Genomic DNA, 24642 nt, shown 5'->3' with positions numbered 1-24642 from the left:
TGAGTTGGTGTTGTCTAAGCTGGAGGGAGCATGAACAGGCTGTTGTTGTGCACTTTCAACATTGGTTAGACTAGCTGCATCAACATTTCTAGGGGTGAAACGGCTTGCTTTAGGCTATTCTTCTTTGATCAAACAACCATATGGACTGGGGCAAGGGAGAGAGGACCTGTAACCAATCACCTGGACGCCCATGCAATGGAATGAGGTGTCTAACGGCCCACAGGCCGGATAATTACACCCAACGCTATGGTAAATGGTGGATGGCGAAGAGGAGCTAAGAAAGACCAAAACATAAGCAAAATGACCAAGAGAGGATGAGGAGGGAAGTTCTAGAGGGAAAGCTATGTCGAGATCGCGGGAGAGGTGACAAAGGGAGGAGTAAATATGGTTGGTGTGGGCATTGGCTTCGATAATCTGCCTGGCAACATTGGAGCGTTCTTGTTACTGAGTTAAGAGGTGGCAGGCGAGGATATTGAGGAGTGCCTAGAAGGCATCCCCCCTATCAGACTTCCTCAACTTCCAAATCTGTCACTTATCGCCGAATGTGGGCAGGGATGACATTATCAAAAAGGGCCATTTCTTCTTCCATTGTAGGGGTTATACGTAGACAACCTCACACCCGTCCACAACCACCATGACGAGCTTAACCACGTTCTTGAATCATGGGTGTGAGTTGGAGGGCAGTGAAATTTGCAGGAGGCATAGGGGTAGCAGAAGTTAAGGGTGCATTTAGCATGGTGTGTAACATAAATGCATACAGGGTGGTGGCTAGGAGCACATTGAACCTAAGCGTGCTAGGACGCAATGAAGGACTGGAAATAAATGAGGGTGAGTGCATGGGTAAATAAGGCATGGAGAGATGTTGCCAAGTGGAGGGCAGATTCACGACGAGCTCGAGCAAGTGGCTAGGAAGGTGGGAGCACCCAAATCCAAGAAAATAAGATGCTTCCTTAGCTATAAAGACAATGACATTATTGTATTGCTTGGAATCTTATTAAAAATTTATCACTATGCTATTTCTGCCCTTCAAAGAAATTTCTTGTTATAAATAAACAAAGAAAATTTAAAAATAGTCTTACTATTTTTAAAGTTAAAAGTTTAATTTATTTTTATAATTTTAATAAAATACTAATAATAATCTAATTTTAAGGTTATTACCAAGTTAAATATCACATTGGTGTATGAGACTTCCTTCTTTTTGAAACAAGGAATCCCCTTTTTTCATAATGATTATGATTTGGGATTTAAACGTGTGGCATCTTCAAAGAAAACACATGTTCTTAATCATTAGACTCACTCAAACCTAAATTTCATAAATTTGAATAAATTTTTTAAAACTTGTAAAAATTTATATGTTTTAAGAAAAAATACAATGATAATTTCTTATAAATTAGCTTGATTTTTATAGAAGTACACACAAACTTTAATTTTTAGTTGGTGAATCATTTTATAAAAAAGGGAGAAAAATTAAGATAGATAATGAATAAAAACCTTAATTTTTGTTGTTGCTAAGGTTTTGAAAGGTCGTCGAGAGTGATTACTCTAACCATTAAGGCATTGAAAGATTATACTAGGTACTTCAACCAATAAGACATTGAAAGATCATGTTGGGCATTTGAGGTGAACAATGACATTGATGTTTTGTAACAATAAGGTAAATAATTTGTTATAGTAAAGAGGTTGGCGCTTTGGTTCAAACTTCAAAGCTTTGTTTGCGACTAATAAAAGCATATGGGTATTATACTAAAACATTCTTCTCTCAAAGCACATTATGTTATTAGTTAGATAATACATTATATTATAGTAAGGCTTTGAAACAAACTACACAATTTACTAAAGGACATTTTAAACTAATCGTATATTTTTATATTTAATAATCATAAAACACACATATATATATATATATATTTCTTATATATTTTCATTACAAATTTTAATAATGTAAATTTAAATATATATAATTATTTTTTTCTTTTCCAAAATCAATGTAAAAAATGCATCAACATAATGGACAATAATATAAAGCTTTGTTAACAAAGTCAACAATTTCAAAAGGTAAGAAGTGAACTCTTTTAGTAACAACTACTACTTCATAGTAAAAGAAATGAAGTCTAATTTTTTTATTAAAATATTAATTCTTTATACTTTGCACACATAATCAATATTAATTCCCATTTTTAATAATAAAATTTATTATTTTTAATATTGTTAATTTCAAATATAATTTAAAAACAGAGATTTCCATTAAATACTTTTTAGTTACTTTGATGCAAGCTTACCTTTATTTCTCATACAAGGCACTAAGTATCTATTATTACATTTACATGAGCTTTATTTCGACCACTTTCAAATTTAAGCCCTACATAGACAGACTAACTAGGAAAGAATAACCAAATAAATATTTTGAACTTTTGAAACTAACAAGGAAGGAATAACATGATAAAAAAAACTTTAATCTTTTGAAAATGAATTTGAAAAGGGGAATTTTTTACGATTAAATGTGTGGAGGGCATAAGAGGAAGAAAATATCATATGACATGCAAGAAAGGAAATTCAAAAGTAATCATAATATTGTGCAAAGTGTGAAAATAATAAATGACAGAGTTGAAAATTTTGATGTAGATGGTTTGTAGATGGTTTAAATTTTAAAATCATTATGTAAAGCTTAAAGATATTATAATAATATATTTATTATGATTTTAACCTATTATTTATAAGAATTGAATTTGGTAGAGGATAACAATCATTTATTTCAATTATTTAAGTTAAACTTAATTCATGAAAGGAGTTGGACTTATCCGTAAAGTGCAAAGAATTTTGTATTATTGGGCATAGTTCAAATGTGAAGGCTTTCTTAAAACCATGAAGACACCTTGAAGTAGTAATTAAATGTGTAGTTGCACTCAAATAACATAAATGGATCAAAGTCCACTCGTAAGTTTTTTAATCTTAAAATTAACTAAACGAGTGCTACAGTGCTTGCCACTTAGTTTAAATATAACTAAATTAGAGGTAAAAATATTGAATTCAAGTTAGTGTAAGGTTTAGAATCCAATTAATTTAGGTTTTATTGATTGGCAAATTGAGGTATTTTGTTAATACTAATTATACATTGTGATCCAAGCCTACCCAAAGATAATAATAATATCTTATTGTAGTGATAATGTTTTTGTTGCGAAGGTTGTCTAGAAGGTTTTACATTTTATGTGTATAGATAGATACATTTTAAAGGGTAGTTGTTAGTGCTAGATATATTTGAGAAAAATAATTTGAATATATTCCGTGTAAAAATATAAATATTAAAAATGGAGTTGCTTTATTTACTTAGTTATTTGGTGTTTGAATTGATAGCAATTTTAATTTAGTATTAATAGTTTTTACTAATTTCTTGTTGATATTAAGTAAAATTATATATTTTTTAAACTATAATTTAATTTATTTGTTAAAATTCATTTTATTTTCACGCGCTTAAACCAAATTTTATAATAAACAATAAATACCTAGGTAATTTTTTTCCCATGGAAAAAGTCGTAATTTTATTCATAAGACAAAATTACATTTTGTAGATACTCAAAGCATATGCAAAGATATTGATCCCGTTTTCACAGAAACCAAAAAGAATAAAAATGAAGAATATTAAAAAACTATTCTTTTCTCCCTTTCTTTTTCTCCAACTTACGCCAGCCCCCAGCGTCTAGGGTAGTAGTTACAATGGAGAGCTGATTTTCTGTTATAGTTATGGGAGATTCCTTGTCTGATTCAAATCCTTCTGATCCATGGGTTCTCTTATTGCTAGATATTTCCTTGCTGTTTGTCCTGGGGTCTTGTTGCTGGAGTGGATTACTGGGGGCTTCCTCTTGCTCTTGCATGTTGTGCTGGGCTTTTTGTTCATCCTTTCCTGCTTTGTGTTCTGTAGTGTCTATTGTATCTTCTTCTTCATCCAATGGTTCTGTATGCTGCCATCCTTTAGGCCTCCTTTGTTGCTGCTTGTTCCAATTGGGGATTGCCTGTGGACAAGCACTAAGAAGGTGGCCTGTTTGTAGGCATCCTCGGCACCGTAAAGCTATGTTTTCGTAATCCAAGGATTGTGTCCATTGGGTGTTGTTAAAATTCATAATTATACTTTCTGGTAGTCCCTGGCTGAGATCTACTTCGACACATATCCTGGCGAATGTAAATATGCCTTTTGTGAGTCTGCCTTCATCAATCTTTAGGAATTTCCCCAAGGTATTCCCTATAGCAATTAAAACCTTGTGGTGCCAGAAGTGTAATGGAAGGTTGTGCAACCTGACCCAGACTGGCATCTTTGACACCACCATTGTATTGGCATCGAAGTCTGGAAACCATGGTGTGATGAAGAGCCCTGCGATGCCCTAGAACCATGGCCCCGTGTTAAGGACTAATTCCTTTTCCTGTTTTGTGCTAAATCTTACTTTAAAGAATCCTTTGGGACATAAGTAGATTTCACAGTTTGGTGTCCAGTTAGTGTGTATCCAGTGGTGCAGCTCGCCAGATCTGGGCCAATACCCATTGAATCTACAGATGACTGAGTGGGAGTATAGATCTGAGTACAGAGCACTTACCTCAGGCATTTCAATGGTGAGAGCAGGATTCATGGTTGTTTGTTCAACTATGTAGGGCCCGAGAAGTACAGGGGCTATTGCAGGATTGGCTTGCACTTTTCCTTTGCCTTTGACAACATCTTTGAAGGAGCTTGAGTTCTTAGGGTTTTTCGAACTGGTTCCAGAACATCCACCTCGGAGACGGAGGTTGATGATGATGGTCGAGTCCATAGTTATGTTGTAATCCTGAAGGGTGTAGTTGACCTGCAAGCTGCGGCCCTTGTAGATCAGGTTTTGCCCCTGTTCTGGTATGCCAAGTAGATTTTGTATTTTGTTCCGTAGAGTCTGAATGCTACTGCCCTTCCATAATCTTATGCATTGATGCCTGCCTTCTGGTGCTTTAAGGAAGAGATGGGTGAGATCCGCCTCTCTGGGGTTTGTGTCCGCCTGAGTTTGCCCCTGATCGGTTTCCCGAAATGTCCAGATCCCTAATCCTGGATCATCGCTCATCTGTTTTGTTAATTGTCGTTCCTCTGCAATGATGGCCCAAGAAATAGGGGCTGGGGTGTGCCCCCAGATCTGGACATTTTGAATGCTGCTTATTCTTTTAAGTTCCTGATCTGTTGGTTCATTGGAAGATCTGATCCTCTGGCTGTCTTTCGTGGCTAAAAAGCTCGATCCAGGCCTGTGCATTGGCCATGCAAAGGCGGCTTGACCATAATCGGGTGTGAGGAAAGGGTATATAAAAAACGAGTTAACCCTTACCTCTGAAATGTCATCGTGTGGGCTGCTAGATCTTGCCCTGTCCGCGCCCAGCTTTTCCTTTTGCAGCACTGCCTCTACTAAGATCTGGACATTAGGAGCAGGGTTGTAGTCCTAGGTGTGCTCCCAGATCTGGATTTGGTATGGGTCATACTGTTCGTTGTGGCCCTGTCTGATTAGATCATTATCAGATCTATTGGTATTGCACCTTCCCTTATTAAGGAGGGTTGGCCTGGTACCATGAAATAGTTGTGCTACGACAACTATGTCGAGTTCGGACTTATGGCGAGGGTGCATGAAGGGCATTCGATCTCGAACCTCAGATTCGATTGCATGAGGGCCAGCAAAACTAATACTGAGATCGAGTGGCTAGAGAGGGTGCATGAAGGGCATTCGATCTCGAACCTCAGATCTGATTACATGAGGGCCAACAAAACTAATATACCGAGATTGAGTGGCTGGACATTGGTTTCAGTAATACCTGGTAAAACCCTCACTGTCGCCTTCCCGGTCCCTTCGACTGTGGCATCCTCGATACCCTTTAACCACTTGGCGACACTTGTGGTGGAGACGTTGCTTACGGATCCTTGCTTGCCCAACGTCTTGAGAAGGCCTCGTCGGAGCTCTGGCTGCGTTGATGTATCTGCGAGGGATTCGATTGGGTACTTCGGCATCAAGGAATAATGGGGAGGAGGAACGAGGGCCACGAAGGATCCCTGTTCCCCTCCATTCTCCAGGCTTGATAGAGCAATAAACCTGCTGCCCATTCTTGCTCGCTAAGTCGATAAATTCTATCAACCTAGGTAATATAAATAAGTGGTTTTTATTTTTAAAATAATTATATAATAATTAAATGAATATATATTAATTTTTTTAAGTGTCTAACTATTTTTAATATATATATTAAATAAAAAATTATGGTTTGAATCAATTTTCACTTACTGATTAATGAGTTTATCCCATTGTAATTGTATTGGTTTAAGAATAAAGTTATTTACTTGGACTAATAAAATTTTAAACTCGTTAACTAAGAATATTTATTAATTTTGAACTTGTTAATTAATAAAATTTATTATAAATGTATTTTTTTTGTTTGCTAAGTTGTGTGAATCTTGAGATGACTGCATGCTTAACCTTTCTTTGAGAAATCCTAGGGCTTGCACTAGGCCTAGGCCACACCAACCCTTAACATGGATGAATTTTTGCCCATGAAGTTTAGAACCAGTGACCTTCATATCAAGGAGTGCCTTAACAGTCCACCCGATCACCTTCCTTTCTACATCCTGTGGGCTATTATAAATATAATTAAGTTATATTTTAATTAATTAACGGTTAATAAGATTTCATAAGTGTGCCCCCAAATCTGGACATTTTGAATGCTGCTTATTCTTTTAAGTTCCCGATCTGTTGGTTCTTTGGAAGATTTGATCCTCTGGCTGTCTTCCGTGGCTAAAAAGCTCGATTCAGGCCTGTGCATTGGCCATGCAAAGGCGGCTTGACCATAATCGGGTGTGAGGAAAGGGTATATAAAAAACGAGTTAACCCTTACCTCTGAAATGTTGCCGTGTGGGCTGCTAGATCTTGCCCTGTCCGCGCCCAACTTTTCCTTCTGCAGCGCTGCCTCTACTAAGATCTGGACATTAGGAGCAGGGTTGAAGTTCTGGGTGTGCTCCCAGATCTGGATTTGGTATGGGTCATACTGTTCGCTGTGGGCCTGTCTGATTAGATCATTATCAGATCTGATGGTATTACGCCTTCCCCTATTGAGGAGGGTTGGCCCGGTACCATGCAATAGCCGTGCTAGGGCAGCTATGTCGAGTTTGGACTTATGGCGAGGGTGCATGAAGGGCATTCGATCTCGAACCTCAGATCCGATTGCATGAGGGCTGACAAAACTAATATTGAGATCGAGTGGCTGGCGAGGGTGCATGAAGGGCATTAGATCTCGAACCTCAGATCTGATTGCATGAGGGCCAACAAAAATAATATGCTGAGATCGAGTGGCTGGAAATTGGTTTCAGTAATACCTGGTAAAATCCTCACTGTCACCTTCCCGATCCCTTCGACTGTGGCATCCTCGATACCCTTTAACCACTTGGCGACACCTGTTGTAAGGCCTTCGTGTAGTAGGGCGACAGCGGGCGATCGTGCACGGGCGCGGGCAAGAGCGCGGGCGGGCGCGCGGGTGCGTTCAACCACGATGTGCGACGGAGTGCGGAGGAAATGCGACAAACTTCCGACACTATGCGACATAAAAATGCGACAATAAGGAGAACACTTAAAACGGCTAAGTGTTGAGCGTATACTTATATGCGATGGTGGACGATGCTTGCAAGGCCGACTTATGAAGTGACTTGTGGGCATGCGTGGTAGCTTTAGGGGGTCGGCCAAGGGGCTGCACACCCCTTGAAACCTGCGCAAGGTTTCATATAAATGAATGGAGTTGAGACTCATTTGTTCATCATTCGATCGTCGAATCTCTTCACTTGTGCGCATAAGAGAGGGGTAAAACTGCGCAAGAGAGAGAGGACTGCGCATACCCCATGCGTAGGTTATCTTGAGTGTAGATTGGAGTTTCTTATACCAGTTGGAGTGTAGGCAAGCGTGCCGAGGTTCGGGTGATTTGTACAGGACTTGGTAAGGAGGTCTAAGTGGCTCGGGTGAGCACTTCTCTTTGTGCAAGGGTGCACATGATTGTAAAAGGTTGTTCTATGCCTTGATTGTAAAATATTCTAAGTATAGACTTGGAGTTTTGCCAAGTATACTTGATGATTGTATTATTGAAAAATTGATATAATATATTGTCGGGCAGACTCACATTACGGGGAGTTGCCCCTCCCCTTTATACTTGTTGCAATTGTTGTTCTTGGTTAATTGCATGATGTTAATGAATGAGTATGGGCTTCATTAAGTATAAAGGATAATTTCTTTTACTTAGTTGCGAAACACAAGCTAAGTATGTTAATGTGGAAGTAGGCGTAGTCGACGAATGTTAGTATTGGTGAAAAGAACGTGTTCGATGGTGCCGCACCTTGCTACAAGTGGTTGGAAGACTACCGCAGGTGTAGGGGGCGTGACAGTTGGTATCAGAGCAAGGTTTGCTCTTGAAGGTTTGAAGCTGATACACAACTTGACAGTTGATATCAGAGCTTCGGTTCGGTGAAGCTATTAAGCAGGGTTGCTCATGACAGGTACTTGCAGGTGAAGGAAAACGTTTCACACGAAGTGGAACAAGGGTTGGTTCACGTTGCAGGTGACTCGGTGAACATGGAGAAGGCTGAAAAGGTAGTGATGGTAGATGAACCTACGAAAAGGTGAATCTAGCCATAGTGCAGTTAAAGCTCTCCGGTACGAAGTATTGGAACATATGAGTCGATGGAGTTCAGAATGGGTTTCGATGAAGGCCGAGAACATGAAGATTCGAGAGAGATGTTCGGAACTAAAGAAGGAACTTGAAGAACTCAAGAGCCAATGCAGAAGTACGACAGATGTTGAGCTCAATGAACTTGATGAGGAGATCCAACAAAGTGGTCTTGGTCTTCAAGAGCTCTTTGATGAAAGAGCTCGGTTGAGGAAGGAAAGTGCCAGGGTGGAAGCCGAAATCAAGCAAATTGAGGAAGAGATAAAGAAGAAGCTTCTTGGTAAGAAGGTTGTTGTGATTGAGCAGGAAGAGCTTGACTACATTGACAGGTTGGGAACTCACTACCGAGATCATCCAGAGGACATTCGGAAGTTTAGTTCTATGAACTTGGTCAGTGGACACTTGGTTGGTGCACTTGAGCAAGATGCGATGGAGGGTAAGCTTGAAGGGAGTCAAGCCGGACCAGGATCGAGTTGCTTAGAAGAGCCAAGCAAGGAGGTGAAGTACCTTAGGAGGAATGTCAAGGTGGAGCATGAGCCAATTGACACTTCTGAGGCCGAATTCTTGAAGAAGGTTGCTGATGTGAGGCGCAAGACAAAGCCAACAAAGGGAGATGGTTCCTTGAAGCTAAGTTTTGTGCAGGTGACCGTGAAGGGCAAGAGATTTGCAGCTTTGGTGGATACGGGGGCTACTCATAGCTTCGTGAGCAGGAAGGCAACAAAGTCTTTTGGGAAGAAAGCAAAGATGGAGAGGGAATGGAGTGCTTTCAAAGCAGTCAACTCTACCATTAGAGCTGTTGATGGTGTGTTGAAGGACACTCAGGTGAAAGTAGGATCGTGGTTTGGAAAGTTGGACTTGAGAGTTGTGGACATGGATGATCATTCTATGGTGTTGGGGCTAGACTTTATGGAGCTTGCACAAGCCATACCAATGGTGGACCGGGACATTCTCTTGATCACAGCTGAAGGGAAAACCATGATGGTACCGATGAATAGAAGAAGTTGCTTGGGGTATAGACCAAGGATGGCTTCTATGACTTTGTATCCCAAAGATCCGAATGTGAAGCATGAGGATGTGGAGCAAAGAGGACTTGGGAGTGTGACTCAAACAACGAAGGAAAGGAAGCTTGTTGACTTCGTTGCAAGAGCTGGAAAGAAGAATGAGGGAAGTGAGAAGAAAACCTCACGAACATGGAGACACTTGTTGGGAGCATCTTCTACTAATGATCTTCACAATGGAGCTACAAGTGAAGGGAGCCCGAGTGCTACTTCAGAGGCAGTGGTTGATGAGGATTATGGAGGTAGAGATCCTGCTGGGATAGTGGACTTTTGTAGATATGCTATGGGTATATATGACTTTCAGTTGACAAAGAACAAGCTAGGTGAGCTTGGATGTACATGTGAGGAGATTGAAGCTGTGCATAGATACTTGAGGACACAACATCAATCTGACACATGGGTGGATGAAAGTCAGGGAGGAAACTTCTTGGCCTTCCTTTCTCTATAGATAACCTTGGAGGAAGGTTGGTGTGGAGGCCTTGGTAGGGAGGAACCACATCAACTTTACAAGGGGCCTTGGAGGAGGCTTCTTTATGACAGATTGCAGACTTGGATGCAGATGGCCAGAGGTTGAGATGGAGTCTACATGGATTGGACATCATGGACAACTAGAGTCATGGACATCAGGTTGGTTATATGGAGCATGTTGCAGATGGGATGGAGTTTCCATGGACCTGAGCATGGGATGATTGATAGATTCTTGATGAGTCTGAGATGTAGCAGAAGTCAGGGAAAGACTTGTGATAGCATAAGGATGTGCATTCTTATGGTTTGGGCGTATGGTTGGACTAATCACCCGACTAGTTCGAGTCATGAGGGGTACCAATATGCAGAGATATGTTGGCATTAGTCGAGACATGGTGACACATATGTGTTGGCATCTGACAGGGAGACTACATGGAGGAGGGGACACATGATGGAGACAAGAGGTCAGCAATCATGGATCGAGATGACATCTTATGGAGAGCATACCGTAGAGGTGCATGCCTTGGTATGGTGAGCTTGGTGGCAGTGGTCATTGAGCCGGGACATAGTGGAGAAGAGTCTCTACATATGTTGCAAGGATGTTTGCCTTGCGAAGAGGAGTTCACATCACGGATGAGTGATGATCTTGGTGGATGGCTACCGGGATGATATGTTGTCGAGGACGACAACGATTTCAGGTGGAGGAGGATGTAAGGCCTTCGTGCAGCAGGGCGACGGCGGGCGATCGTGCACGGGCGCGGGCAAGAGCGCGGGCGGGTGCGCGGGTGCGTTCAACCACGATGTGCGACGGGTGCGACAGAGTGCGGAGGAAATGCGACAAACTTCCGACACTATGTGACATAAAAATGCGACAATAAGGAGAACACTTAAAACGACTAAGTGTTGAGCGTATACTTATATGCGATGGTGAACGATGCTTGCAAGGCCGACTTATGGAGTGACTTGTGGGCATGCGTGGTAGCTTTAGGGGGTCGGCCAAGGGGCTGCACACCCCTTGAAACCTGCGCAAGGTTTCATATAAATGAATGGAGTTGAGACTCATTTGCTCATCATTCGATCATCGAATCTCTTCACTTGTGCGCATAAGAGAGGGGTAAAACTGCGCAAGAGAGAGAGGACTGCGCATACCTCATGCGTAGGTTATCTTGAGTGCAGATTGGAGTTTCTTATGCCGGTTGGAGTGTAGGCAAGCGTGCCGAGGTTCGGGTGATTTGTGCAGGACTTGGTAAGGAGGTATAAGTGGCTCGGGTGAGCACTTCTCTTTGTGCAAGGGTGCACATGATTGTAAAAGGCTGTTCTATGCCTTGATTGTAAAATATTCTAAGTATAGACTTGGAGTTTTGCCAAGTATACTTGATGATTGTATTATTGAAAAACTGATATAATATATTGTCGGGCATACTCACATTACGAGGAGTTGCCCCTCCCCTTTATACTTGTTGCAATTGTTGTTCTTGGTTAATTGCATGATGTTAATGAATGAGTATGGGCTTCATTAAGTATAAAGGATAATTGCTTTTACTTAGTTGCGAAACACAAGCTAAGTATGTTAATGTGGAAGTAGGCGTAGTCCACGAATGTTAGTATTGGTGAAAAGAATGCGTTCAATGGTGCCGCACCTTGCTACAAGCGGTTGGAAGACTACCGCAGGTGTAGGGGCGTGACACCTGTGGTGGAGACGTTGCTTACGGATCCTTGCTTGCCCAATGTCTTGATAAGGCCTCGTCGGAGCTCTGGCTGCGTTGATGTATTTGCGAGGGATTCGATTGGGTACTTCGACATCAAGGAATATTGGGGAGGAGGAACGAGGGCCACGAAGGATCCCTATTCCCCTCCATTCTCCAGGCTTGACAGAACAATAAACCTGCTGCCCATTCTCGCTCGCTCAGTCGATAAATTTTATCAACCTAGGTAATATAAATAAGTGGTTTTTATTTTTAAAATAATTATATAATAATTAAATGAATATATATTAATTTTTTAAAGTGTCTAACTATTTTTGATATATATATTAAATAAAAAATTATGGTTTGAATCAATTTTCACTCAGTGATTAATGAGTTTATCCCATTGTAATTGTATTGGTTTAAGAATAAAGTTATTTACTTGGACTAATAAAATTTTAAACTCCTTAACTAAGAATATTTTTAATTTTGAACTTGTTAATTAATAAAATTTATTATAAATGTATTTTTTTTGTTTGCTAAGTTGTGTGAATCTTGAGATGACTGCATGCTTAACCTTTTTTTGAGAAATCCTAGGGCTTGCATGAGGCCTAGGCGACACCAACCCTTAACATGGATGAATTTTTGTCCATGAAGTTTGGAACCAGTGACCTTCATATCAAGGAGTGCCTTAACAGTACACCCGATCACCACCCGATCACCGTCCATTCTACTTCCCGTGGGCTGTTATAAATATAATTAAGTTATATTTTAATTAATTAACGGTTAATAAGATTTCATAAAAATTGCAAATTGATATATGCAACTGAAAAATTAATTGCCTACTAATTTGCATAAATTTTGGTGAGTAGATCTTGGTAAGTGTATTTATTTACATATTGTTTCTATCCATTTTTTATGCAAATGCTTGCTTCAATTATGGTGGGTAATAATTCACGGTAAATATGTGGAGCATGAGCTATTTTCAAGGATTTTAATTTTGGAGGTTTCTTATGAAACTTAACAACAAAAAATCTAAAAACATCTAAAAATCATGACATAGGTTATCCACATGACATTGTGTAAACAAAAAATCTAAAAACATTTAAAAATCATGACATAAATATTGCAAATATGAAACAGTTATCACATAACATTGTGTTGTGTAAAGACCCCAATAACAATCATTACAAAATAAAATTTCAACCAATCATATTACAGATAAATGATTTTAAATATTAATAAAAAATAATAAAATTTAATCTATAAGGTTTAACTATATAAACACTACCAATTAAAAATAAAATAAAATAAAATAATACCAAATCAATTAAAAAAAATACAAAATAATCTAAAAAAATCGATTACCTTATACCATGAGGACATATAATAAAAATAATAATTAATTACACATAATCTCACCAAAATCATTCTCTAGAAACCAAAATCAATATTAACAATAAATAATTTTCATTTAACTTGGAAATTTAATCATATTCATTATAATGAAAATTTACAATAACCCTTTCTTTCACTACAATAAAATTGACAATCGCCTTTATTACAATTTAATCTTATACCAAAAATATGACAGTAACTTTTATTGTAATTTACTATGATATTAAAAAAAAATTAATCTTATACCAAAAAGATGACAATAACTTTTATTGTAATTTAAGTAAAAGTCAAATATCATTTTTTAATTAAAGAATCTTTAGTTCATGTGAAACCCTTATCCCAACCTTTCGAAATCCCAACCAAAAAAAATAATTACAAATTTAAATAAAAGGTAATTAAAAATTTTAAATTATTTTAAAGAGTTGGAGGTTGAATTTATATAAATTTAATATTTTATTAAATTATATAATCATTGAAAAATTATAATATTTTATTATTTAAATTATATTTTTCAACGTATAAATTGATTTATTTATGTACAATATTTTAAAATCCTTTATTAGCTTATAAAGTCTCAAACAATAAAATTTTAGAATTCCAAAGAACTTTTTGAATCACTAGCAAAACTGATTAATAAATATATACAAAAGAAAATTATAAAATAACTAACGTTTTTGGATAAATTTTTAAGAGTTGTTTTTAATGTGATTTTTGAATATTTTGGGAATTGGTCAAAAATTTTAAAGTGAAATTTTAATTTGTGTTATGTAAATTGGTTTTTTAATTATATATAAATTTAACACTCTTAAAATCCCTAAAGTATTTAGATTGTGTAAAAATTACCAATCAAATTTGTAATTTCAATAAATTCTTGCAAAATTAAAAAAAATTAGAAAAAAAACCCACCCAAAAAACTCGAATCCCTTATCCCAACCTTCTGAATATGATACAAACTTGAGCAGAAGGCGATCATTTTAATCATTAAATTATTCACCTTCCAGTACCCTCTGAATATGATACAAACTTGAGCAGAGGGCGATCTTTTTAATCATTAAATTATTCATAGTGACAACTATTTAACTATTAATTTCTGAAAACGACAGTTTTTAACGATGGGCTGATGCGGCTTTCATACGTGGCAACAACTCCCCAGTCTACCCAGAATCGACGGCCTGAATGGAACTTTATCCATACAGGCACTGCCGGTGCTGTTAAACCAATATCGTGTTAAACTCCAGTCCCGGGTCAAAATGCAATCCTAGGGTAAGGTAAGGTGGCAAGAGCGCTGCTTCACTGGGGCCTTTGCTATGTAACGTAAGGCTTTACATTCTCTTTTCTATGAAACCCCGGTGGATTTAATCACCGAAGCGATCTCAGCAGTGGACGAGTCTCTCACCCGTCTGGAAGAACATAGATTTGACGCTCTTCGATCGTGATTTTAAGGTGCGCCATGACATTTTATTTGTAAAACTTGCAAATTTTAAAAGTTTCGAGTACTGGATGTGCTCTGTTCGGTTTTGTTTCCGTCTTTTGACAAAACCCGGAAGTCTGGTTTTTGATCTTTAATGCCAAGATTTATCGTTTTTGCTGTTCTGTACTTATTTTTCATGCGCCGTCTATTAAATTAAGAAACAGGAAATATAAATGTATTCGGTTTACATTTTACATTATGTCCTGTAAAGGCCAAAATTTTGAGAAAAATATGTGTTGTTTCTTTATCATTTAAAGGATCTTTTATCGTTTTCCCTCTTGTTTCTTTATTTTGCCAGTGTTTGCACCTTCCGGTAAGTGAAGATACAGGCAATAGAAATTTATTCGGTTTACATTTTTTGTATTATGTCATTGATTCCCATAAAGCTTTGGATTTTGGGGAAAATCTGTGTAAAGGCTAGATTTAAGGGATCATTTATCTTTTTCCTCTTATTTCTTTATTTTGCCAGTGTTTGAACCTTCCTGTTAGTTCAGATACAAGAATTAGAAATTTACCATATGTGTTTTTATCAGATTTTTTTATTGATTTTGAAGACATAGGAATTAGAAAATAGGAACTAGTTGAACATTGTCTGTATTTTTACTGATCATTTTAAACATCTTAAAGATTTTGCTGTAACTTAATCTGATCCGAATCAATCAACTTACGGCCGCCTCGCACAGGCACTATAATCGACCTCGAAGTGCTTTGCACGGTGTCGTGCCGATTTTTCTGTGATGTATGCCTTTAATTATATGTACTCTGGAATGGCTATTAACCTTCTAATTTCTGTTAACATCATGTGTTGTTTATGCTACAGTTTTCCACAATATATATATATATATATAGTTTGCATTAAATTATTTAAGTAAACTACATATTTTTTTAATATATATTATTACATTAAAATAATCTAAACAAAATTTATTTAGTTTATTTGAATTATTTAATGCACAATAAATAAATAAATATATATTAAAAGAACTTAAATAACAACCAGCAGAATTATATATATATAATAATAATAATTTTGCTTAGGTTATTTTAAATTTTAATCTAGTTTTAATCGAGACGTAAGTTTGTGCGAAACGGCTCTTTAAGTAACCTGCTGCACGAGATGGCGCAATCCTATGCAGCAGTGTGAGATCCCCATTATATGAAAAGGCGGAGTCTATTAAATTGCTTTCTTAGTACCTATCGGAGTCGATATGCTGAAACCATTATTAAGTTAACGGCTTGTTAGAACATTTCCTTGTTTAAAGTGTTTCAATATCATTGATGGTCAGATTGAAATGCTTTAGATGTCACATTTGCTTATCTGTGATTGTGTCCTTAATACTGGATTCCGGCAGCTGGTTATGTTAACCTTTTCTCACAACAAGTTAACATTAGATGGTGTGCTGAAGCTTTAGTTAATGGAAAGAAAAGATCCAGCTGTTGCACATTGAGTACCAGTGGCTTCCCTGCCTTGAATACTGCAAAGGAATTTGACGTCATGTAGACGAAAGCTAGTCAGCCTGGAGTCAACACAAGTTTCTTGAACTTGGGTTTGGCCCTGCTGCTAGCTGAGTTAACTTGTTCCTGAGTCCGACTATTTGCCACCAATGTCAGGTCCATCCAAGAAAAAGAAAAGCCTTCAAAGGATTGTTGCTGCTGAATTTTGCGGATTCTAATCTCCTTCTGGGGCTTTTTATGATCTACCCTTTACATAAGTCTTTTATTTGCGAGTCTTTAATAATTTTTTTATAGAAAGTTAAATTAGATGTCCATTTTGTAATACCAAACAGTAAGTCTCACTGTCACTATGAGATGATTGAGTTGAAATAAAAAGCATATGAAATGGAATTTATGAACAGATATTTTATCAACCTCCTTACGAGACTTTTTAGGATCTATGAGATGAGTGTAATACCAAAATAAATACAGGTGGTATGAACTTTAGTGATCTCATTCCAAGGTCAAGGCCTTAATGATATACCCAGTTTTCTTGAATAAAATGCATCATTTAAAACCAAAAAAGTTAATTTAATAGTTTGGAGTAACAATTCTTATTTATATTTATAGTGGTAATTGATCACATGATCAAAACTAGAATTAGGTTATTCGTGATGGGTTTGGAATCCAATGTTGGTCTTGTTTTTGGCTGATCTACAATTGATTTGAATACTCGAGGTTCAGTGTTGACTTCATTTTATTCACATGTAGACTAAAATTTAAATACGAGGAGTTATAGGGCCAATTCTCTCTTGCTCCGAATAGAAAAGGTTGCCATGATTTCCTCATCTGCATTGAATTGTTGATCACAGCTTGAGGCCAAAATCTGTTTGGAGCTTTTAAATGTTTTTTTTCAAGTTGTGCATCATTCATTGGTTGTAAAATACATAAAATTAAGCAAAAGGAAATATAATACGTGCCACATATACTAATTATTTTGATATTATGCCACTCGGATCAAGATAGGGTAAAATAATATAATTTTATTAATGTTTGATGAATGACACAAAAGTAGTTCAATGGGACTGAAGACTACAATCAGTATGAATATAATGTGGTAGTGCAAGCATAGCTCCTAGAAAATAAGTATAGGTTTTTTAAAGTGGTTTGGATTATAGAAATGGCTCGATTTCAGAAAATGAGAAAACATTACACACCCTCACACACATATAAATACCTGTACGTGTGTGTATATATATATTATTTTTAAATTATTCATTGAAAAAATGGTTAAAAATGAAACAATTCACATTTAGCACATTAAAGCCTATAAGATGATTGCTAAATCCTATACATCATGTCGACAGTCAAACACCATCATCATCATAGGTTTGTTAGTAAATAATCTCATGAATAAAGCTACTTTGCAATCCTACAAAACCTATAGAGGGTCCTCTAGTTACGACTGTACCTTCAGAGTTTAGATCAATTGTAGTTTATGTAGGGAGGAAAAAGACAGCATAATCTATTGTCAAAAGACAGTTATTGTAATCAAGGAATGGAGAGGCTTAATCAGGACAGGTTTCCATCTTGGGACAGAGTCCTTTGGGACTATTATGCGTACTTAATTAGTTTCCAATAATAAAGCAATCTGATTGTGGAAATTGACAAATGTAAAGCAAGACAACATCAATAACAATGAGAATGAGCATGCAAGTAATAATTCTAATTCACTCAGAGGGTTTAACAAGAAAAATAATAAAATTAAAAGGATTGTTGGAGCTTGGAATGTTGCAATATTAAGCCATTAAGAGTTGTATGGCCAGCGAGTCGCATCAGTGTGCAGCAAAGGCACCTCTTTCCTGACTGCTAATTTGAGGGCATTGAAAGAGTTGCAAAACTGTTATAGTTTCTTCCCACGTGTATGGTCTCAAGTACCATTGCACAATATCGAAAATTAAATGCAAGTTTATGACCTAGGGGCATTAGAACATTCCCTTGTTTAAGGGGTTTCAATATTTTTGATGGTAAGATTGAAATGCTTCATATGTCACATTTGGCATCTGTGATTGTGGCCTTAATGTTGTATTCTGGCAGTTGGTTATGTGTTAATTTTAGGTATGTTCTATGCTTAGAGCAATTTATTTCAATTTTCACAGTTAGCTCAATATCTTTTCTAGATTAGCAATCACATCAGCATAATAGTAAATTGCAGATAGAACATAAACATAAATCGCAGAAGACAAGCCAAGACAAGAGGACACAAGATGTGGCGCTAGCCAGGGATAAACCCCAATGTGGGGAAACCCTTGATCAATTCTTCTTATATGTTCTTCAATAGTTCAATAGAGAGAAAGAGATAGTACATTTACAACAGAAGTCAACACTTTGACTTATCTAAATAAGAGCATAGATCATCTCTAAGAAGATGATACATGAGGTAATTGAACTCAGTTGAAGACATGCTGCTTCAACTGATTCTCCAAGGTGACTCCATCACCCATCATAGTGCTGCACCTCACTGTGCTGCACCATGCTGCACCCATCATCACTATGCTGGACCTCATTACCATGTTGCACACATCATACTTGCTGCACCTTTCGGTACCGCAACATCTTGTTGTACCTTATCATCTTGCTGCACTCACCAGTGCTGCCTCATCCTGTACCTCACTGTGCCCATCATGCTGCATCTCATTGTAGCATTTAATATCACTGTACTGCTCTTTGCAAGTGCTGCACACAACATGCTACACTTCACTTCGTTACGATGCCCATTATTATGCAACAACATTCCACATCATGCTGCACCTTATCACAATGCTGTCACATCTCATTGCTGCACCATGATTGCTTGCTATCCCATGTACCATGCTCCACCAAGCACCATGTCCTTGCTGTCCCATTTACCATGCTCCACCAAGCACCATGTCCTTGTTGTCCTATTTACCATGCTCCCACCAAGCACCATGTCCTTGCTGTCCTATTTACCATGCTCCACCATGATTGCATTTGCTGCTGTCCCACTGTTAGCATTGCTGTGCTTGCACTTCTGGTTAGGGCATGTGCCACTGCCCTTAACCCAACACATAGCAAGATTAGCCCTCTAGTGCTGTGGCCAACCTTGAAGAGGCTCCTCCCATGCCACGTTATCCTCTTAAGGGTCTGTCCACCTCAACGCAGCCCTGGAATAACTCCAACAGCTTGCTATGGCCTGAGGCCTAGCTTGCTGTAGCTTTCGGTCTCCTCAATGTGCCCAAACAGTCACTCAAATTCCAGCGTTTAGCTTCCCTCTACTCTGCCTAGCAGCGTGCCCTCTCGGCTCTAGATTTCAGCCTTAAGACAGTCACCAAACTCGGCCTCCTGTAGCAGACCTTCCACGCTGTTCCTTGACCCTTTCTATTTGTGGTTAGGGCTTGTATTGACCTCCTCCTTGACTGCGTTTAGGGCATGTTGGAACACCAGCTCGTGGAACTTGTTGGACTGCAGCTAGGGCTTGTAGAGATCTCCTCTAAATAGCGTATTAAGTTTTCCTTAGACAGCTTATAGAAGGCTTCTCCTAACAGCGTGGATAAACCCTCCTTCCAGCGCTTGGTCACCTGAAGCTGACCTCTAACGTCCCTTCAAACCCTTGCTGGCCTGTCTTCCTTGCTGCGGCTAAGGCAACCTCCTTTCTTCCTGCGTCTAGGGCTTCCTCTCCTAGATTTCTTTTCCACTAAAACCCAAAGCGAGTGGAGAGAAATCAAGAGTGAAGTGTGTGTGAAATGACTCTCAAGTCATCTCCTTTTATACTAAAACATTGAGCACATGTGGGGGTTATTTGGTTGCTGGCCGACCTTGACGAATTGTCCCATAACACAAATAAATTCATATCTCCATGAATACTTATCGGAATCGGATGATCTTTAGATCAATCCTATACCTCTCGATGAGAGGGATCCAAGAAAAATATCAGCTGCCATAAATAAGATGACCCACATGGAGTTTGGCCCTAGTTGCCAATTTTAACATTATGTTACCCTTTTCTTACCACAAGTCAACCTTAGATGGTGTGCTGAAACTTTACTTTAGTTAATGGAAAACAAAGATGCATCTGTTGCATATGGAGCACCAACAACTTCCCTTCCTTGAATATCGCAAAGGAATTTGACCTCATGTAGATGAAAACTAGTCAATCTGGAGTCAACACAAGCGTCTTAAAGGATAATTGACAACAGTGGCAAGTCTTTCTTTTGAGAACCCCTAGTTGAACTTGGTTTGGCCCTGTTGCTAGACGAGTTAACTTGGTCCTGAGTCCGACTATCTGCCAGCATGGCAAACTTGCCAGCAATGTTAGGTCTACCAAAGGAAAAGAAAAACCTTCATTTTGAAGGATCTTCGCTGCTGAGTTTTGCGGATTCTAATCTCCTTATGGCGCTTTTATGATCTAACCCTTTAATAGTTCAATTCTTTAAGTTTGTTTTTCCTTTGGCAGTGAAGTGGACCCAAGTCTTTTATTTGTGAGTCTTAAATAAAGATTTTGCTAGAAAGTTAATCTAGATGTCCATTTTGTAATGTTGGACACCTAATCCGCTAAGGGTTGGTGTGGAATGTGAACAGTAAATTGAGTCCAAGAGACTACTTGGAATATGGAAACCAAGGGTCATTAGAATGTATTATAAATGTATATAATTTCTATAGTAAGTGCAACTCATGTTTATCTGATTTGTTACCTATTATTTTGGTGTGTGTTTAACATGGTATCAGAGCGGGCAATTTCCTTCCCTGCTCCAATTTGAGTTCCATCATTTGCTCAACTTGTCAGATTTGCTATTTCTGCTTGAGCGTTTCCTATTTTGGCTGCCAAACGCACCATCCATCTAGTCTACCAAATGCACAAGAACCTGTCATATATTGTTTTTGCGCCTACTTGACAATTTCTCTACACTACTATGTCGTAACTCTTGATATTTTCCTCGCTCAATATTTTCATCTGTCGCGTTTTCTATTACTATGTAACACTCCTAATTTGACCTTTGTTAGATATTCGCTTGTTTGCTTACTAAGAAACTTGTCCAAGTCGCAATGTAGTGGAAATGCAAGGTAGCGTTCATTGATTCATCATAATTTTAGAAATCCGCCATTACTTCCTCCAAGATTCAAAATTCGGCACTGTTTTACCAATATTTGACGTACCACTTTATCATCTGAAACAAATCCTCACAAACATACATATTTTGTTTTTTATTTGTGGATGAGGTTTGATCATGGCTTCAGAGATTTATTAACTGCACAGTTGAAGAGTTTTATCGCTGTGTGTTTGTGTTGGTTGTTGCATTGGTCAAACACTGGTGTTACATGTGCATTGGAGTGTTGGTATATGTTGGGTCATATGGCCATGAACGTGCATTAGAATGGAGAGCCGTGCATTTTGTGTGTTGAAGCTAGAGCATGCATTGGAATGAAGAGTCATCAAAATCTATGCGCTAGTCCTTTGATTAAGCACCTGAGGTAACATAGGATGCATGGGTCGAATTAAACATAAGAAATTTGAAGGGGGTGCGAGTAACGATGAGCTTAAATCAGATCTCATCAAAAACTAGAGACACCAAATTCGGTCGAAGAAGCTCTAAGTTGACGCTTGAAGTAAACTGTGAGAGGAACTTAATAATACTGTTTGAAGATATTTGATGATCCAAGCTAGATCCTTTGAGCCAACTTCTGCAGTTGTGGTTATTAATTTGAAGGCATCCTCATGCCTCTTGGTCGCCCATGCACTCAGAGTACAAGCAAATTGTTAGGCCTAATGTATCTCTTTCTATTTGAGTAATGTAACGGAACGGTTTTAGTCGGTGCTTGATGTTGAAGACTTCGACTGTCCTTTTTGAATGAAGTCGATTATTGTCTTTAAAAAATGCATTAAACTCCTGGTGCGTTGGCCGTGACAGTGAGATTATATGTTGGTTTCTCTGGTTGCTGGTCGTTGCTCTTGATATGTGCGCCAGAGATTTGTTGAACATCGAATTGTGTTGAATGCCATGAGCGTTGCATGCTGTAATCACTTATGTATGTGCTGGTAAAGGTTAAGCGTTGATCCTAGCAACTCGAAAGACCGTGTATTATATTCCATGGCTCCTAAAATTTGTGCGCTTGGTATGTATGGTATAAATCTCTGTTTTTAAGGGTTGCGTTGAACAAATTTTGGAACCCTATTATTGTTGAATGAATAAAAACTTGTAAAGAGTTTGATTTGGTGTGAGCTCATTAACCACATTCTTGGAATTCCCATACTTGTAGTTGTTACAAGTGTTCCGAATGAGAAATACATATTAGACTTTACTGCTGAATCTTAGATCCAACAAATTGAGATTGTATTGGGAGGTATTGCTCCGTAACTTGATGTGCTTACCACTTATGGTCATAACAAGAGTCCTATAGGCCTATAAAAGATATCTTCTATTTGACATTGGGAAATTTTTGAATTTTTGTAAGCTTACGGGTGCATTTTCGATTGAAGAAGACACTATTTTCAAAGTTGATTGCAAGTATTTTCTGTGCTTTGAGAAAATGGCCAGAATTGTTAGAGTTATTGAGAACTTTAATCATGTCTACTACTGAAAGCATGGTTAAAATCAACAAGGACACTCTTTTTAATATTCAAACATGTCTATAAAATGCAGAAGAGAAAATAGAGTTTTTGTAGCTCGAATCACAGCTACAACGAGATGAGTTACAACAATGCAAGCATCATTTTGAATTGGTTTTTGTTCAAAAAAATCCTTTGTTTGAGTTCAAGACAGACTCCCATCAATGGACAAAAAGTGGTCAAATTAGTAACATTGAGGTTGAATCCCATCATGTGCCCATTTCAGGAGCATATTTGCATGCATGTGTGGAAGTTCAACCTGCACTTCCCAAGCCAAATCACCAGACCTTTGGAAGAACTTGTTAGCAACAAGCACAAAACAGGTCTTGGATATGATGAGGAGGCATCCTTTCATACTCCGGGCTACTCAAAGCCCATCAAATTTCAGAGTGTTGGATTTCTTTAGGACAGTTCTTCACCCGTTTCTACTTCTCCTCCACATTCACAACAAATTGTGAAATGCCAACATTGTGATCGAGTTGGCCATGTGAAAGATCATTGTTTTGATCTTCACCCATGCAAGCATTGTGGTCAACACACTCATTCTTCAAACAAATGCTTCAAAAACAAGCCTCCTGCAAGAACAAAGATTCACCTTGGATGGATCACTTCTTGGCAATGGGTTTCAACAACCAAGAATCAACGACCAAGAAGATATTTAAATCATACCACAAAATTTGTTCTTGAATATTGAAAAGTCTTGTAGTTGAGATCTCTTCATCTTCTCACCTTGTATTTGACAGGGGGGAATTGATGGTCATCTACAAGTTTCAAAGATGCATCAAGTGAGCCTGAGCCACAACCTGAACTTGCTTCTTGAGCCTACAACCAGAGATAGCCATACCCAGATTCAGAGTTGTAGCCAGAGACAGAGAAGCCCCTGAGCATGCCTTTGGTTGGTGGCCTTCCTTAAACCACCGCAGGTTGAGACCTCCCTTTTTAGGTTGAGGTTCTCCCTTTTTCCGCAGGTTGAGACCTCCCTTTTCCAGGTTGATGGTCTCCCTTTTCAAAGCATTAGGGACACTTCCTCTAGCAGAAGACTATCAACTTCTTGCTAGATTTGGAACTGTTATGGGAATTGCACTAAGCATTCCAAGTTGAGGCCTAAAGCTCTCCCTTTTCACAAAAATTGGGAGCACTTCCTCTAGCAGAAGACTTCAGCTTCTTGCCAAATTTGGAAGAGTTCTAGGAACTACACTAAGTGTTACAGTGTTGGTGGTCATCCTTAAACCACCGCTGATTGAGACCTCGAGTTCTCTCACCTTATACCTTCATTTGAGAGAGCACATTCAACATATTGTTGTCATGCATTGTTGTATTTTGTAGTATAGCTCTCTTCTTGGACTCGTATATACCCCTTCGGATTAAGGGGGGAATGTTGGAAACCTAATCCGCTAAGGGTTGGTGTGGAATCTGAATAGTCAATGGAGTCCAAGAGACCACTTGGAATATGGAAACCAAGGGTCATTAGAATGTATTATAAAAATATATCATTTGTATAGTAAATGCAACTCACGTTTATCTTATCTGCTGCCTATTATTTTGGTGTTTGTTTAACATGTAATAACAAACAATAAATCTCACTGTCACTACAAAATAGGAATTTATGAACATATATTTTCTCAAACTTTTTGGGAGACTTTAGGATCTATTGGATGAGTGTAATAGCAAAACAAATACAGGTGCTATTAATAGTTTGGAGTAATAAGTCTTATTTATTTATAATGGTAATTGATCACATTATTAAGAATATAAATAAGTTGTTCATGATGGGTTTGGAATTCAATGTGGTCTTGTTTTTGGCTGATCTCCAGTTGGTTT

The 24642-nt window shown here is 38.1% G+C and overlaps 1 protein-coding gene across 1 annotated transcript in view; it reads left to right on the top strand.

Moving 5' to 3' along the window:
• Positions 1–14559: 14559 nt before the first annotated feature.
• CBSX3 (Cystathionine beta-synthase (CBS) family protein) overlaps positions 14560–24642 on the top strand; it is a 36202-nt gene continuing 26119 nt past the window's right edge. The window contains exon 1 of the mRNA XM_089372800.1: positions 14560–14734. The gene's annotated coding sequence lies outside the window, so the exon portion shown is untranslated. The remainder of the gene's footprint in view (positions 14735–24642) is intronic.

Source organism: Pinus tabuliformis, chromosome 8 (assembly GCF_031772625.1).
Source record: "Pinus tabuliformis cultivar Carrire ecotype Pingquan chromosome 8, CPIR1, whole genome shotgun sequence".
Taxonomy (NCBI): Eukaryota; Viridiplantae; Streptophyta; class Pinopsida; order Pinales; family Pinaceae; genus Pinus; species Pinus tabuliformis.
The sequence above is the reverse complement of the archived record's forward strand: the minus strand, read 5'-3'. Positions and strand labels throughout refer to the sequence as shown.